Consider the following 20,224-nt stretch of genomic DNA (forward strand, 5'->3'; position numbering starts at 1 on the left):
GCCGCGTTTCTACTTTTATTAATTTGAGAGAAAAACCATTCGACGCGCGTTTCTTCCCTCCGAGAAATAGAAAACAGGGAATCTTTAATTCCGACAACTTTCCATTTGTTTCGACGACATTTTACTACATTTTATCGCTTTTCGATTCGGGGCGAGTGGAAATCTGTCACTAAAATAAGAATACTATTTTGTAGTGGTTCGACATTCGCACAAATCCCGGACACTCCAGAGAAAAATGATTTTAGAAATCTCGAAATCAGCCTAAAAAACCCAGAAATCTGAGCGAAATTCAGTTTCAAAATCTCGAAATCAGCCTAAAAAACCAGAAATCAACACGAAAATCAAGCTCTGAAATTTGAAAATCAGGTTTTGATTTCTGAAATAATTTTGAGATTCAAAATCCCGTACAGGCGAAATATGTAAGTGTCGGACCCCTCGCACGGGCCCAATTAAAGAGGGGTGAGAACTGTTAAAAAATTAACGGGGCTCTTACAGCTCGGGGCCCGTTTTTAGGGAAAAGCGAGGAGATGGTTCCCGATCTGAAGACAGGTTAATTTACAACTATAGATACATATAAAAATCATTTCCAAATATCTTCAATAATAGCGGCACAAACGGGCCCCGGAAATGTCGTTTTAAAGGGGCCAGGGTAATCTCTCGACGGATCTGGAGACAAAGTGTAACAATATCCGGAAATAACTTAATTTAAAATTGATTAGAATAAAGACATTGCTCTTTTCCCGGGGCCCGGGCCAGCTTTTACCTTGAAACGAGGTAAATTTCAAAATCGGGACGCAACGTAATTTAAAATTGAGATAAATAAAACTCATATTCGAATATGTAAAGTAGTAACAGCGGTAATGGGGCCCGGAATTACCGTTTTCTCAGGGCCCGGGCCTGGAGAGAAGTGTAAAACCATGTCCGGAAACCACTAAATTTAAAATTGTATTTAAATTAAATTTTAAAAACCGTATTTGAAGTAGCGACTTATCTCGGAAAATTAAAGCGATTGAAACAGATCTCATTCCAACTTCGGCGCAATCGAAGCCCGAGAAGTTGTTTAAAAAGTGGCGAACGCTCTCAATCTATTCATTCGAAATTCAACGAAATAGAGAGGAAACTTTCAGCCGGACGAAAGCGAGCCTTTTAGTTTTGCTTTGAAACTTTTCAATGATATCGGACTCGATTGAGGGGTCCGCACCAGCGCCTGGCACTCTCGCGGGCGTGTGGCGGACTCCATCCATCAACTGCCAGCGAGACTGCTTGGCGCTGCTGGGCTCCTCTCCCCCCCCCCCCTATTGACGGCCGCCGGGGCCCCGGCTCCCGACACGGGGCACCGCGCCCGATAGCGGCTTGTTTTTCATCGCCGTACGCGCGAACAGGGTCCAGCGACCTCGTCACGAGGGTGTACGTTGTTGGCGCGAAAAGTTTACAAAGTGTCTTTTTCGAAACGCGTGTCCGTCTTTTAGGCATGCCGCGGAAAGTTCTTTTGAATAACATTTTGTGAAAAAAGTTTTTTCTCTCTAACTTGGAATTGGTGGCACGGTTTGGTGCTATTTATTTTTGGGATTAAGTCCACCAAGTTTATTCTACAAGTTTAGGAACTTTGCGAATTCTATTATAGCAATTTTCAACATTTATTTTTTATATTTTATTAATTTGTTTTTATATTTTATTAATTTGTTTTTATATTTTATTAATATATTTTTATATTATATATTATTATAATATAAAAATATAATAATAAAATATAAAAATATATTATTATAATATAAAAATATATTAATAAAATATAAAAACAAATTAATAAAATATAAAAAATAAATGTTGAAAATTGCTATAATAGAATTCGCAAAGTTCCTAAACTTGTAGAATAAACTTGGTGGACTTAATAAACTTTTATATTTTAAAATATATTTTATTAATATAGATTTATATTTTATTAATAGAGATTAATCTCATATATTTTATTAATATATCTTATACATTTTATTCATATATCTCATATATTTTATTCATATATCTCATATATTTTATTAATATAGCTCATATATTTTATTAATATATCTCATATATTTTATTAATATATCTCATAAATTTTATTAATATACCTCATATATTTTATTAATAGATAGATAATTGTTATTTATTTCGTGCAGAACAACATACAAACGTACTTTTTATAGTACCACACGATTAAATTGTGTCATAATTTACATTATAAATACTATACACATTTTAAAAACTATATACACACACAATTATTTGCAATTATAGAATAAAATAAAATAAAATAACATTTTTCACTTTCACGATTAAATCCTAAAAACACCCAATTAGGATTAAAATACATCAATAATCTTGTTTGGTATTAGTATTTCATTTAAGCAATAGATAAATGTTGTCCTATTTGGCTCACAAAAGTCAATATATTCTGCTAGACGATTACAGTTTACCTGCACTCTTCTTGGATAGAACAAATCTTTACTACGTACGTTTTTTTGTGTAATTTTAACATTTATGTTCAATAGCAAAACAGAGCAATCAATTTGGTTATTTATCATTCTATTAATTAAAAGCGCATCTGATCTTAGAAACCGGTTATGAATAGTTTGTAGTTTAATATCATTTAAAATATTTATGTAGTCAAAGGTACCCGTCTTTATAAAATAATTCTGATATAAATGGGTAAATTTACGCTGAATACGTTCTACCATTATGAGCAAGTACTTGCTACATCCCGTATATATTTGTGAACAATATTCTATTTTGCTTCGTACTAAACTTGCATACAGTTTGACAAATAAGCTTTTGCTTTTCAAATTTCTGGAGACTTTACAAACTGCGTACAGAGTGCGTAAGCAGTCACCTTTCAATTTTGAAATATGTAATGAAAAAAGAAATTTTTGATCAAATAAAATCCCTAAGTCGGTTACATTTGTACATCTGGTGGCGTTTTCTCCGTTTACTTTATAATTGTACTCAAAGAAATGAAAAGAGACTTATGGGTAGGCCATTTTCAGTACTCCATATATTTAACATGGAGAGGTCGTTTTGCAAGTAAATACAGTCTTGAAGGGTGTTAATTTGTTTATAAAGTTTATTGTCATCAGCGTATGTTTTTAATTTAGAATGATTTTTTATGGACCTCGATTGTTGAGGGGAATTTCTACATCAGTGACAAATGCCATCAGATTTGTGGTTGTTGAGCGGTTACGACAAAATCCGTGTTGCTCGGGTGACGAATATACCTTAAACCAGCTATATATATATGTATGCATTATTGTTTCAAAAATTTTGGCTAATACAGTAATGAGCGATATTGGCCGATAGTTATCGATGTTACCTTTAAGGCCCTTCTTAAAAACCGGTAATACCAACGAAACCTTCCATTGATCTTACACAATATTGGAGATAATATATCTTATATATTTTAGTAATATAAATTTATATTTTATTAATATATTTTTTATATTTTATTAATATAGATTTATATTTTATTAATAAATTTTTTATATTTTATTAATATAGATTCATATTTTATTAATATAGATTTATATTTTATTAATATATTTTTTATATTTTATTGAGGTTTTTTTATTTTATTAATATATTTTTATATTTTATTAATATGCTTTTACATTTTATTAATATATTTTTTTATTTTATTAATATATTTTTTTATTTTATTAATATATTTTTATATTTAAGTAATATATTTTTATATTTTATTAATATATTTTTATATTTTATTAATTTATTTTTTATATTTTATTGAGGTTTTTTATTTTATTAATATATTTTTATATTTTATTAATATTCTTTTACATTTTATTAATATATTTTTTTATTTTATTAATATATTTTTATATTTTATTAATATATTTTTATATTTAAGTAATATATTTTTATATTTTATTAATATAAATTTTAAATTTTATTAATATAAATTTTAAATTTTATTAATATAAATTTTAAATTTTATTAATATAAATTTTAAATTTTATTAATATATTTTATTTTTATTAATATATTTTTTATATTTTATTAATATATTATATATTATTAATATATATCATATATTTTATATATATAAATTTATATTTATTAATATATTTTTGCTATCTGCTACGCTAGTAATCTATCTCAATATAATACTTACACAAATGGTTTCGGCAACACATTAGACCTGTGTTTATCAAATGTGAATAATATTACCATTTCCCCACTTGTTGCGCCATTTGTTTTTGTGGACGATAAACATCCACCATTCATTGTTCATTATCCTGTTCCTTTTGCCACAACATTACCACAAACCATTGAAAAACCTAATTTTGCTAAAGGTGACTATCACGAACTATACACATTCATACGGGACTTTAACTGGTCAAACTTTTATAAAGAAACTAGCGTTGATATTTGTGTTCATATACTTACTGAAACCATAAATAGGGGCATGGAGCTCTTCACACCTATAAGACTTTACGCAAGAGCTATAAAAGCATGCCAGGCTGGTATTCGCCAGAACTAGTGACAGCTTTGAAACGTAAAAAATATTTTCATAAAAAAATTAAAAGAACTACAGCTACTGCTGATCACAAACAATTCTGTGAGTTACGCTCTCTCTCAAAAACTCTAATGAAAAGGGATCATAATAATATGACTAAATATCTGTGTGGTATGGCGTTAAAACCCCCTAAAATGTTCTGGAGTTATGTCAATCATCATCTCAAAGGTAAACACTCTGACATCAAACTGAAACAAGGGACGACGTTCGTAACTACCCCCACCGAATTGGCTAAAACTTTCCTGACTAATTTTTCTAACATTGCTGTGGATAATATTGACATAAATGAAACATTTAATAACATCTATGCGGAACAATTTTGTAATACCTACAGCAACCTACACTGAGAGAAAAAACCGTAGTTTTAACAGGATAATTTTACATGAACCGTCTGTATATGACTTGCACAGAATAATCCTGTGATAATTACTGTTATCCTTTAATTTAACAGAAGATATTTACATGAAACGTGTGTGAACAATTTGTACGGAATGATCCTGTACAAATTACACGTATCCTTTATTTTATACAGTAACAAAAGTACATAAATGGCCTGTATTCTATAAAAATGGGTTGGTATAGTAAAATGTACAGAAGGCCATTGTAAAAATGTTCAGGAATATTTATTACACGCATCGAGAGTGTAAAATTAACAGTTCATTATGAAAAGTTTACTTGAATAACAGATATGTACTTAAACGGCTAACTTCAGTAAGATTAACATTGAAGTTCTTTAAAAACATTCAGCATATCTGACACTGTAGATATACTAGAATCCATTAATTCCAATTTACAAACTTCAAACGTATAATTCATCGGAGAGCCAATATTTTTTGAAAAACTGGTTATTTCAGCACACAAATGTTTTAAACAGTTTTATTTATTGTTTCATTGCTTTGGGGGCACCCCCGTATGACCACCATTAATCTACTTAGTTAATAGCATCTGAACCCCGTAAATTTAATTACGCATAATGCATGGTAATCCTTCACCCTATACAGACCAAGAAGTGATATGGAAATGTTTTCGATTCCGACATTGTCCAAAATTATATTTTTGGGTACAGGGATTAACTAAACTTTGACTTTCAATAGCTCTATTAAATATAAATCTATTATCTATGATCAAGTCATTATATGTTTTGTGGTTATAGCCATTCATTATCGGCCTCAAATGGTTTTAATTAAAGATTAATTAATTATACAAATTGTACGAAATAAATAAGAAAAATGAATAAATATAAAAACATTGAGATATTTGATAGCGAGCGTTTTAATATTTAGACGTTTGTCGAATTGATTTACAGCAATAAACAATTCGGTAAAATACTACTTACGTGCTTATTTACTTTGGTTAATAGAGAGGCCAAAGTCTTGGCCCGATTTCTCTTGAACCAGCGAGGCTCTCAATCAGATTTGTATCTATCTAGCAAATATGAAAACCCAGTTTCCTCGTAAAACATATAAATTTTTGTTCAAAAATCTTCTGATTTTATTGTTATTTTTGAAACATAACCATTTTTACTAGTGAAATAGCTGTGTATCAGTTATTTCGTAAACATGTAAATTATAAACGTGCTATATTTTGGAATATAGACTCCTTACGTAGGCTACCTTAGCTATGTACTAGAAATCAACCTTACGCGTGAAACTTTAAAAACTTCTAACCAAAACCGATTGAACATAGCCTAGATCTTAAAAACCAAAGAACTTGTTGCGCTTATTGGGTCTCTCCGAAGGATTCGACCCGTTTAACCCCGGGTTTTATCGAATTGACTGTTCAGATAACCTATTTATTATATATTATTGAAAACTGTGAGATCGGTCCTGAATAATAACTGATTTTTTCCTAGCTACCACGCCAAAAATTCAGTTTCATATTTGTAAATTTGTCTAAACGTGTTAGTGTATTTTCTACAATATTGTGTGTTGAATTAATTATTTGCTAATTATCGAATTTACTGAGAAGTAAAAAGTATTTTCTACTGACGGATGTGTAAAACCAACTTTAATATGCCAATAAAATGACGTATAAGGTTCACGTACTCGAGACTGTTATTCATGTTGATTTGACAGACTTTATTACCGCGTTATTTACAGCAATTTCATCATGTTAAATTAACATAAAAATACTTGTAATATTATTATACGTAATAAGCTGTTATATTTACAGAGACGTCTTGGCATCCCCTGCTTCCAACACTTTCATGCAATTTGAACAGGGATTTTTTCTCTCAGTATAGTCATTACTCCGCGTAATATAAAAGATGCTATACTGAGACTGAAACTAACATTCTCTACGAGTGTTGACAATATCCCCGCCTTTCTGCTTAAAGACTGCGGCGACTTACTCGCGCCTTTACTTGAACACATATTTCACCTCTCGATACAAACTAAACAATTTCCGCAATTGTCCCATTTTTAAAAGCGGTTTTGCCGGTGACGCCAAAAATTACCGTCCAATTTCTCTACTATGTGTATTCGCCAAACTCTTCGATAATATTACGCATAGTTATTTATCCAACTGGCTCAGCGCTTTTCCTAATCAAAGTCAACATGGCTTCACGATAGGGAAAAGCGGAAACAAACCATGCAAATTTTTTGGATAACATCGGTCCAAAAGTTGCTAACAAGCAGCGAGTTGATGTAATTTACTTTGACCGGTCGAAGGCGTTTGATCGAGTGTCCCATCATTATCTGTTAAAAAAGCTTAAAATATAAGGGTTACGTGGAAATTTACTGTACTGGCTAGGCGATTATTTACGTAATCGAAATAACATCATAAAATGTAATGGCATGGTCACCGACGTGAACGCGGCATCCCTCGGGGTTCATCCCGAGGTCCCCTTCTTTTCAATATATGACTCGCAATTTGTCCTCAAACATAGCGCAATTCTTCAATTCGTTGATGACAACAAACTTTGTAAAACAATCGACAATGATGCTGATTGTAACTCGCTTCGACTGGGATTAAATGCTATTTCCCATTAGTGTATCACAAACAACCTTCCAATTAACCCCAGTAAATCCGTCATGGTCTCTTTTAGTAGGAAAACTGATATTATTAAATATTTATATAAAATTAATAATGATATTATTCAACGGCATACTTTCGCGAAGGATCTAGGAGTGACCTTCGATAGCGAACTTGACTTTAGAGAGCATACGCGAAATACCATCAGCGCCTGTACTAAATTGCTGGGAGTTACTCTCAAACTAAGCTAAAAATTAATAGTTCTTTTTATAAAGTAACGTGGCCTTCTTGTTTAAATGTTGCTCTTACGTCACAGTCTCTTGCTTTGACAAGTCTACGAGCGCGCGCTACGGTCGCGAGAAATTAGCTTTTTCTAGCGCGCGTGCAAATAGCTCGTGCGAAGAATATACTAATAAAGCTGGGTCCTGTGACGTAAGAGCAACATTTTAACAAGTTGGGCAAGACCACTTTTTATTTTATAAAATCAACTATTCCAGTAAACACTTTATATTGTTATATCCAAGCCTTATTCGCTCGAGGGCCATGTTTTATCTCTTTGGCATGGGGTGGTTGTAGTGACTACCTTCTTACAAAAATTGAGACCATTCAAAGAAAATTTGTCGGACACCTTTATGTAAATTTCCTACAATCAAAATGCAAATACAATGACAGTGATATCCTCAAAGATATTTCAATTGACCCGCTGTCTCTTTCTCGGGAAAAAAATAACTCATATTTTTGTATAAAGTTCTAAATAACTATATACCCGCTGTAGATGTAACGTCTAATATCAATCTTTTGTGCCCTACTACAACACTAGAAAGTCTGTAATATTTAAAGTCCCTGGTAATGATCTTAAACCGACAAGTAGAATTCAAACAACTATGAACAGGTTTTGTGAATTTCTCGATATTTATAACTGTAAAATTAAAGACATCAAACAATTGTAAGTCTTTAACGTTGCCAACCCATGTGTATTAACTTGCTGATACGAGTTGTACACAATAAACAAATTATTCATTTCATTTCATATTTTATTAATAAATTTTTTATATTTTATTAATATATTTTTATATTTTATTAATATATTTTTATATTTTATTAATATATTTTTGTATTTTATTAATATATTTTTTATATTATATTAATAAATTTTTTATATTTTATTTATATATTTTTTATATTTTATTAATATATTTTTATATTTTATTAATATATTTTTATATTTTTTATATTTTATTAATATATTTTTATATTTTTTATATTTTATTAATATATTTTTATATTTTTTATATTTTATTAATATATTTTTATATTTTTTATATTTTATTAATATATTTTTATATTTTATTAATATATTTTTTATATTTTATTAATATATTTTTATAATTTATTAATATATTTTTATATTTTATTAATATATTTTTATATTTTATTTATGTATTTTTATATTTATTAATATTTTTTATATTTTGTTAATATATTTTTTATATTTTATTAAGGTTTTTATATTTTATTAATATATTTTTATATTTTAATAAATTTTTATATTTTATTATTATTTCTTTATATTTTATTAATATATTTTTTATCTTTTATTATTATTTCTTTATATTTTAATAAATTTTTTATTATTTTTGAAAAGACAAATATAATATTAACATCTTTATGGAGATATTTACACTGAATATGCTAAAGAATTCGCTACAACATTAGGAGGTTTTACAGGCAGTTAATAACGGCGCGCGACGCACGTTCGATGTCACGTGTTAATTGGAACTTCACACCGAGCGTGCGTCCTTGAATAGAAGCGGGAAAGCGCACTAATGTTGTGTAGCGCCACCTTCAGCATAGTCAGAGTACATTTTCTTATTAAAATAAAATTTATATTTCTTTACTATATTTGTTATTTTACATATTTTATATTTAAAAAATTATAATAATTATAATGCCATTTATATTATTATTATTATTATTATTATTATTATTATTATTATTTAACTAAAATTGTACATTTAAAAAATATAATAATATATCCGAAATCAAAATTAATTTATCCAGCAAAACCTCTATTCCTAAAACCACTATATCTTTTAAATCGGGTTTTCAACACCCATACCTTCGAGAATATTGTAGGTATAAAAGGTTTGAAAAAGAAGTTCCCCTTTTGTGTCGAGCGGGTATATTATCCGCTTGATAAACGGTGCTCGAACATAAGAAATTCCTGACTTGGGAGGTGACTTGGCCAGGGTACCTTTTTGTATATTAGAAAGTTATTTTGGACTCCTTGTCATTCGAGAATCGTCGACTTCCTCGTTCATTTTCGGAATAATGTCCTTTGAGGGGAGCGAGGCGTCAGTCAATCCAGGTGCGCTCCAACAGAGGACCTGGACAGAATGGTACGTTGACGTATTCAGAGAGGAACACGCATTATTCGTACCATCGGAAAAAATCCCTTTTTTCCTTTTGACTTCTTTTCCTGAAAAGTATGCTTTTCCGATTTGGAACTGTCCAAGCCTAAATGCTATTCAATAGTTTTGTTCGTAAGAAATTTTTTCGCTATAAATCGTAGAGATTCTTGCACGTGTAAACTATTGTATCGGCCAAAAAGAGTTTTGACTGAAGTGCACTTTATACGATTGCCTTCGCATTTTTGATAATATTTAAAAAAAAAGGATTTATTCCTCGATAAATTTTAATATTTCTTATATACGTTAAATTATTATTTATTTTTGCTTCGTAATATTCCCAAAAATTGATTGCATAATTGATTAACGTTATTTATTAAACTAATTGCCATTTGGTTATAAAAGTTATGTATTTTTCAACTTGGATGTTTTTTTTTGTAGTTTCTCGTGAATAGTCCAGATTTACGGGACAACAAATCAACTCTAACAAACAACGAATTTGCTTTGTGTGTATTGGAACTTTGAAGATTTGCGTGTTCCACAATTATTGATAATACCAGGAAACTATATAGGTATACACTTGGAATGTCTAAGGTAGATTTTTTCGGCCGCGATGAAGCTCGTAGAAACGGGCGTGTCTTAAAGCGGGAAAACTCACGAGAAAAACTCTGGCCCATAGACATAATAAAGAAATAGACACCTTACGCGGAGTTTGATTTGCCAAAAATATACGGGAGCGATAACTAGCAGACAACCGGTATTTGTTCCGTATTCCTGTGGTACCACGTTTAAGCGACGCCTGTCGATTAGGCGAGAAAATACAAAATCATCACGTGACACGTCACACATGTTCGTGTTTGTAATCTTTTAGGTACTCTGACGTGATTCGCGAATTTTTTAGCTGTGAGAATTTAAAATAAGGTAAATTTTTATTATATTTTTTAAATAAGTCAATTAATTCTTTCAAAACCCAAATAAAAAGCAGCAGATGATCTTATAATTAAAAACAAAAAATTCTAATTGCGAAATGATATTTTGTCAAAGGCTTAAGTAACTATCCGGTTTGTTGTGGAACTTGTGGTTATGGCTTGTTATGGGAATATTCTGAGATTCTAAATTGTAAACAAAAGTAAATGGAATTTTGATGAAAAGGATGATTCTACCTTGGATTAATAATGATTCCACTAAAGGTATGTAGCTATTGTCCTTGAAAAAAAATTAGCTTTGACAATTTAAGTCTGATGGCTTGACCCTTCATTTCTAGATTTTTGTCCTTCGCTAATTTGTGGAGTCTGAGCTTGCAATATAAATTAATAACTTTCTTAATGATGATGTTCGATTCCAACTTCAGGATCAAACATGTTCGTGGTGATCTGGTAAGATGTCCATGCCAACAATATTTCGTAATACAGCAAGTTCTAGCAAGACTACATTTCTTTTATAGAGAGAGGAATATCTCTTCATAACAACTAAACAAAATTGGCTAAAAACCAAGGATATCTTACTCAAATTATAATAACATAATTAAACCTACACGAAATGATCCTTGGTCAAAATTTAAAGGTGAGAAGTTAGCATCACCGGTTTTTTCTATTTCACTTTCAACATTAAGAAAGTTATTAATTTATATTGCAAGCTCAGACTCCATAAATTAGCGAAGGACAAAAATCTAGAAATGAAGGGTCAAGCCATCAGACTTAAATTGTCAAAGCTCATTTTTTTTCAAGGACAATAGCTACATACCTTTAGTAGAATCATTATTAATCCAAGGTAGAATCATCCTTTTCATCAAAATTCCATTTACTTTTGTTTACAATTTAGAATCTCAGAATATTCCCATAACAAGCCATAACCACAAGTTCCACAACAAACCGGATAGTTACTTAAGCCTTTGACAAAATATCATTTCGCAAATAGAATTTTTTGTTTTTAATTATAAGATCATCTGCTGCTTTTTATTTGGGTTTTGAAAGAATTAATTGACTTATTTAAAAATTATAATAAAAATTTACCTTATTTTAAATTATCACAGCCAAAATATTCGCGAATAACGTCAGAGTACCTAAAACATTACAAACACGAACATGTGTGACGTGTCACGTGATGATTTTGTATTTTCTCGCCTAATCGACAGGCGTCGCTTAAACGTGGTACCACAGGAATACGGAACAAATACCGGTTGTCTGCTAGTTATCGCTCCCGTATTTACCCCCCGTAGAATCTTGGGTCTATTTCTTTATTATGTCTATGCTCTCGCCTCGCTACCCTAATTCGACGAAAACTCGTCATTAAGCCTAGTCATGGTTATTATATTATTAGCTTACCTGATTATCTCTTTTATAACCATACAAATATCTGAAATTAGGTATCACTACGCTTCTTTCGCGAAGAACATTATAATTACTTCAAAATATTAAGTACGATAACAAATTGAGGTTTTCAAATCCGTCATTTTATAAGCCTTTTTTTCGCGGGAAGATCGCCTATTTGTTACCATGTAGACGCATTCTTTTCGCGTCAAACCCCGAGCCAATGAATTTGAAATGTAGTTAAGCCCCGCCTTTTTCTCGACGCGCTTTCGTATCACCGTCCCAATGGCATCTTAGACATTCCAAGTGTATACCTCTATAGTTTCCTGATAATACCATACGTAATCGTTAAAATGTTTAGTAGTATTGGTATCATATAAATGTACCACGTGATAATCCCCCCCTTTTATAGTTTGAAGCATGAATGTTTTAGTTTCAACTATGAATATCGAAATATTTAATTAACCTTTTTACCATCTGGAGCTGGGATGAGCTGAGCTTTTCAGGGTTCAACGTCACCAATAGACAAACAATTTTGTCGTTCACTCGATCCACAAAAACTTTTCAAATTCGCTTATTGTAATCGGCGAAGAAAATTTTTGTAATTGGTGGATCTTAAAATTAATTTTGCAATTGAAAATACGCCGCCATGTGAGGGTATAAAAGTTGGTAAATAAGCCTGCTATACTTCATAATGTAAAGTTACTGGCACGCACAAAAACGTAATTTTTAAATCGGTCAATAATTCTTTCTATTTTCTAACGCTCGCGCAAATCGCGCGTGCTAAGACAATTCTATCAAAGCTCAGTCTTGTGACGTAATAGCAACTTTTATCAAGTTGGATAAACGTAAACAATTTATACAAGACGCGTATAGATCTTAAAAGAAATTGATTTGAAAAAATTCAACGGTTATATTGTGCTGGCTCGGAAGGGATAATCTTATTGGCTAAGACAAATGCGGATAAATATTTCTAAGCCCACGTGATTCTATTTTATTATCAGAATAAATAATTACACGTGCGACGAAAAAATGGGCGATATCATCGAGATTCGCGCGTTTTTAATTTAAAAACCCTTCCTTTTGACGGTTTTTATTTTGGAGCGAATAATTTCTTTTAGCGTCTATTAAAATTTTACGAAAAAAATTTCAATGTTTCAAAACTCCAAAACAATTTTCGAGCGCGTGACCAACGTCGTAGTAACGAAGCCCCTCCCATTCTCGCGACAGAGGTCGGACTACCTGAATGCAATTCGATATTCACGCTTCTAAGGAATACATTCATTGTCTTTCTCATAACGATATCAATTTCAATGTTTGATAAGCCATCCTTATCTGTTTTATCTCTTCAATGAGCTTTTCGTTCTTCGATGAAGATGGAACATTACTTTTTCCGTTGTAGTGTCTTTTATTCGTCTCGTAAAATAGTGGCTAAAAGTGACACTAGGAAACCCACCCTTTAGCTATTTTACGACAAAGTCCCCCCCCCCCCCAATCAACGCGGCAGCCCCTCAAAACCGGCCAAAGATGGAATCATCTCGCTCGGGGTCAGATACTGCCTCTAACCTGACACTTTGTCTCAAAGGCTTCGCCAGGTCCAAAGTCAATCTGGCAGGGCTCTTCAAATCAGGTGAAAAGGTCTCTGGTTTTATGAAAGCGTTGTCACGTGAGAGTGTCGCGAAGTCCGAGTACGGTTAATACACGATGAGTCAGGTCCGATTTGGGGGGGTTAGTGTTAGGAAATCGGGGTTGAGGGGGATTTGGCGTCATAAACGACGCCGCTCGGGGAAATGATGCCTCGGACCGGCATCTGCAATGTGGCTTTTCCGGCCAATTGAACTCCCCCGCCTGCGCGACACTCGTGTTGACAAAATCGACGTCTCCCTCGTATAGTTGGACACTTTATACTGCCAAATTGAAAGTGGACAGTTTGCCGGGGTTAAGCGGGATGTGGTTTCACGCCAAACGCGTACGACTAAATGATAGTAGAAACGCGAAGAAATTGATATGTTTTTGTTACATAAATAACGTAATACAAATTAGTATAACAATTAGCATAAATTTTCACCGATTTTAAAAAGGTATGGCGCAATTTTAGTTCTAACCACAACAGTGGCGTAGACAAAGAGGGGTTTCCAGGTCCAGACCCCCCCTTGGGCCTACCTTTGACTGTACTAAATTTCGACCCACTTCTCGACCCCCCTCTTAACATTCACATACTTCAACCCCCCCTTGACGAATTTCTGGTTACGCCACTGCACCATAAGGCCCTTAATGTCGAATTATATCCAAGGCGAAATTTGCTTCTACCAAGGCAAGGACGATAATATACTACTCAGTTCAAGTTACAAGTCCCAGTCGACGTTGTTCGAAAGTGTCTTTAATTTCGATTAATTTGTCATAATTACTGAACATATTACGTAAAGTTTTCTTCATTGAAGGAAAACTTCAATCCAATTTTTTTAATAATGATTGAAAATCCACCCATTAAAGCTATTAGCGAATAAAATAGCTATTTGCCAGCAAGTCTAAGAGCCCTTATGGTTTTAAATCTGCAATTAAGCGCGTGTAGTAAATTTAAAATAAAAGTGTACTAAAAGAAGGTTAAAAACACTTATGAAAAATTAAATATTGATTCAGTCTAATATAAAAACACTCGTCGATTATTATTTGTTTATTTCGAATTTCTTTCATAATTCACGTTTCTCGACTTTCTTAATTCTTGCTCTCAGGGGCGAATTTAAAATTTTGCAGGTTTGCCAAGATGAAGCGAAAAATATCTGTTTTAAACACGGAAATAAAAAATTCTCGCAACGGAATGGCTAATTACGCCACTGTAATTTTGATCGCGATAATTATCGCCAAAAACGATAGTATTAACTCTAACGAACGGTCAATTTTATTCTAATCGGGATGAACGCTGATCTAATCACCACCAGAGGTCGCCTATAATTCCCCGACAAAAATGAGAACGATATAATCAACCGTCCGTTTTGTAGATATTAGAAAATGGCGGCGTTTAAGCTCAGAGTAAATCTGACAAGACATTATACGGCCGAGTCACGCCAAAGCCGGAGAGAGAGAGAGTTACTCCATGATGACACTCTCTTTCTCGATGGCGGCGCGAGGGGATTAAGATGGGCCTCCATTCAAATTACATTCAGCCTCCTCCACCAACGCCCGGCGACGACGCAAAAAAACGAAAGGGAAAAATACAAAATCGACTTTTTGGAATAATCGTCGTGAGGCGCGCGCGAGATTTCATCGGCAGAGAGCGCCACTAGCCTACGCCGTCGTCGTTTGCCTTATCACCATTTTATATATTTTTTACGCTCGCCGTTTGGGGGCGCCACTGGCTACCGAAGTATTCTCGTTTCCGCCTCCCTCCCCCGCCGCGTTCCAGTCTTTTCGTGAATAAGCAATGAGGGATATAAAACGAGGAGAAGCGCCCGCCCTCTAGTAACGGCGGAGCGCAGTTGTATAATACGCGTCTGGGAAAGCGACGCTCACCGCGCAGTCCCGTTTACAGCGTTGTTAGGGTGAAATTGGCGCGTCTAATAACCGTCGCCGCTGTCAGGTGGGGAGGGGGGCAGGGAATCGGTATGGGCAGGAGTAAAACGACAAGGGATATTCTTTTCGACAGCCGCTAGCGGATTTAGATTAGGCGAAAGAAAAGCGCGGCTTTTTGCTCGCGACACAGATGCAAAATGGGCGGGGACACGCAACTGGCGCGCGAGGAACTGAGATTTCTCTCCCTCTCCCCCACCCACCCGACGCGTTTTAGCGCGCGAGCTTCCTTCCCCCCCTCTCAATCTTTCGTGCCCCCCCACCTCTGGCGAAGTTATAAGGAGTCTTTTTGCGTCCTATCTTTAATATCTCATCCTGAGGCACTCTCCGTCGTGCTTCTCATCTCGGTGGAATAATATAAGCATCCTCATCAAGAGCGTCTTTTCGCGTCTTGTTTCTTAAGCGCGCTTGTTCTCACTTTGCACTCTTTTAATTTGATTTATGTATATTGGACTCGAGAGACGCCCCATTTTTCGGCCGTCTTATCAGCCACCACACCTTCTTCGCCGCTACGAAGGCGCACGCGACTGAAAGAGTCTATTATACCTTCCGCTAAAGTTGTTTATTTCACCTTTTATTTCGCCACTCTGGAAGCGCAGTTCCCCACATAGCCCCACTAACTCAGAGTCTCAGATAGAAATTTGGAACAGGAAATGGTATTATAGCAAAAGCCCCTAAAACGTTTTTATTGTATTATTTTCTAAAATACGCCTACCCGCTTTACGGTATTTCAATAGTTTTTGGACATAATTGTAGACATTTTATATCATAAGTCTATTATATTGTTTAATTAGTGTGACAGTTAGTCGAAATAATAATTGATATTTATATAGAATTGACGTCATACCCAAAGAGATAAGCGCCTCTAATGAAATAAATTAGCAACTTAAAAACCTTTTATTACATGCAGATTCTACATCTCCCTTAGGAAAAATTATCACTGTTAGCGCCCAGCACAGAGCCCCCTAGCGTCTAAAATATGTACGAGGCGATATCCCAAGGACGATAATATACTACTCAGTGCTGTTGCGTGTCCAAGTCGGAACTGGTCGAGAGTGTCTGTGTTCAATCAGAAAAATAGAATTTAAACAATAGTCTTAATCGATAGCTACGCCGCAAAAATATCATTTTTACCTGTAGATTTGGCGGGAAAATTAAAAATCCATAAATTTCGGAGTGTTTCAAACAAAATAAACGAAATCTGGAAACACTGCTATCTTTTTTAGCCTGGCAGATAAACTTTTATATGGCAACACTGCTATATTTTTAGCCTGGCAGATAAACTTTTATATGGCAACACTGCTATATTTTTAGCCTGGCAGATAAACTTTTATCTGGCAACGCTGTTTTTTGATTAGAAAATGTGCCGTCGAAATTTTTTCCTAAATTGGTCGGCGGTTTTTACGATCGTTATTTTGAATTATCGATTAAGACTATAGATAGTGTTATACTTTGGTTATTTACTTATGTTTAAAGGGGAACGGTCAAGCTTTAACCAGTTAGATAGCCCTATAGCCCATTAAAAACTAAAATTTATGGTGAAAACCGCATCAAAAAATATTGAGTGGTTAATTTTTAATAAAATAAAGAAATTTCGGGAAATCGAAAAGCGCGCGTCCGCCGCGACACCTGGTGAGAAGTCGGTGAGACGGGAAAAACAACGTAAAAGCGCGCGCTGCTGAAGACGCAAAAAATTTGTTTTGCACGCGCGGCGCGTTCCAGTTATAAGAGACTTAAGCCAAAATTGCGCGATTTTAAAAGTTAGGATAGTTCGCAAATCGCTCACACGGGGTTAGGGGCGCTGGCGGCAGCGCCTAAGATGGCGGCGAAAATTCGAACCCAAACACCTGGCGTTATTTTTCGTTTCAACTTTTTGGGCCAAAAGCTATTTTTTCAAGACAAAAACAGGTACGTGTTAGTATATTGAACGTCTTGTTAGTCTTTTGATACGGAAATAAGGCCATATTTGGAAAAGCTTGGCCGTTCCCCTTTAATTTAAAAATATAATCTGGTGGCTGATAATAACGCTTCTTAGTCTATCAACTCTGGTCCCCTCGAATTATTTTGAAAATGCAAGATCAACAGCCCGAACAAAATGTCAATTTGACGTAGCCTTTGAGCGTGACGCCGGTAACTTGGTCCTACGTCAAAGTACTCTCTTTAAAAGTAATATTCCCTTAATGTAGAGAACCCGAAATATAAAGCGTTTGTGGACGTAATCTCAATAATTTCCATTTTAAATACGTCCAAGTTTTTCATTCCGTGTCATAATAAGATATAATGGTAACTCCGTAACCGACGCGTGATTTGAAGGCGGCCGTATGGCGTGGCGAACAATGGAAAGGCTAATCTAACAAATCTGTCAGTACACACGAGCTCCATTGAAGGAGGCAAATCCTGTCATTTTGAAGCTCGTTTGTAATAGGATGAAAGCCCCAGGCCAGGAGGTAGGGGGCATCAAGTTGTGGATTTATCTAAGCCGGAGGGTGGGATAATTCTCCCTTAATCCTCTCATTTTCCTTTTCTATAATAACGTTCCGCTTCCGCTCGCGTATGCCTCATCTCACGGGGCTACGCTTTGAATCGCCGGAGGTCGACAATGTTCGAACTCTCAGCTGGCAACACCGCCATATTTTATTCGCCATGTCCCGGAACTGACTCGCTACAGTGAGGACGGGAAAATTCTCGACGTTCAAATCCAGTGGTGGTAACGCGGGCTTAAAGTTCTAGTCTGGATTTGACGCGGGGTTTTGAGAAAACACCCCGGGCTTACGGACATCGCGCGCGGTCGTACTTTTTTACAGTCCGCGCGGCGTTTCGCCAGCTGGACACACCAGGGGGCGAGCCATCGTTTTATTAGAGCCTATATGGTTTTAACGAGCCTATTCTGCCTCCCGCGGTGAAATTTTATTTTCGCTTTTCTCTTCAACATTTCTTTATAGTTTTACGCGTTTTACTACTTTTCGTTGAAAATATTATCATTTGCCAAATGCTTTTTTTTATTCCTACATTATTTGAATATACGAAATTTTGATTTTAATCCCATAATACTATTTTTGGTTGGTTTTGGAAATTTTTACGGGGTATTTCAAAATGTTATGCAAAAATTTGAAGGAGTTGTAGGGGTTGAGTTGAGAAGTATGCCTGTTTTTTCCCCATTTTCCTATGATGAGTGAAAACTGAAAAGAACGTCAGAGAGCTTCAAAGTGTGGCCTACTAGCCCCTGGAGTTACTTATTTCCAGTACGACATTTCTCAAGATATGTTGGAGAATACTCGTCGATTACGGAGTACCCAAAAATAGCATATTCGGGTACCCGATTATTCGAATAAGCTGCTCTTTAAACTCGTCGAGTATTTTTTTTATCCTCGTTGCTTAAAAGTTCAAAGAGAGGTTTTTACCCCTTTTTGGGGGGCAATAAACGGTACCTTCAAAGTTGTGAAAACTATGGTTTATTTAAATTAAAGGAATATTTTTTAGCATTGAAAGTTACTAAATTTATACTCCTTTTAAATTTAATTTCATAATTACTTGAATAAAACCAGCTCCTAATCAAGTATTTGATAACCCGACTCGTAAAAACTATTACTCGACGTTTTTTTTAGTTATTCGATTCGAATAAGAGAAAATTTTCCATTAATCAAGTACTCGATTACTCACCTCGACTTCAATATTACTCGACTCGAATACTCGGTGAAAAAAAATTGATACTCGATAACCGACTCGTAAAAAATATTACTCGACGTTTTTTTAGTTATTCGACTCGAATAAGAGAAAATTTCCCTTTAATCAAGTACTCGATTACTCGCCTCGACTTCAATATTACTCGACTCGAATACTCGGTGAAAAAAAATTGATACTCGATAACCGACTCGTAAAAAATATTACTCGACGTTTTTTTAGTTATTCGACTCGAATAAGAGAAAATTTCCCTTTAATCAAGTACTCGATTACTCGCCTCGACTTCAATATTACTCGACTCGAATACTCGGTGAAAAAAATTGATACTCGATAACCGACTCGTAAAAAATATTACTCGACGTTTTTTTAGTTATTCGACTCGAATAAGAGAAAATTTCCCTTTAATCAAGTACTCGATTACTCGCCTCAACTTCAATATTACTCGACTCGAATACTCGATGAAAAAAATTGATACTCGATAACCGACTCGATTGCCTAAAAGCACTACTCGCACAGCCCTAATTTGTTAATCAAGCAGTTTTCGAATTAAAACTCAATTTAATCTAGGCTTCCAAAACGTTTTAGGCTTAATTCTAAATATAAGACCGCGAATAATATAGCATTAAACCAGAAGTAAATGAACCGAAGTTATCAGACTGCTATACTCCCCATGTTGGAGGCGTTTTCCTTATGAATTTGAAATTTTGCGCACTCCTAGG

Source organism: Leiobunum rupestre, chromosome 4 (genome assembly GCF_980474605.1).
Source record: "Leiobunum rupestre chromosome 4, qqLeiRupe1.1.hap1, whole genome shotgun sequence".
Classification (NCBI taxonomy): domain Eukaryota; kingdom Metazoa; phylum Arthropoda; class Arachnida; order Opiliones; family Sclerosomatidae; genus Leiobunum; species Leiobunum rupestre.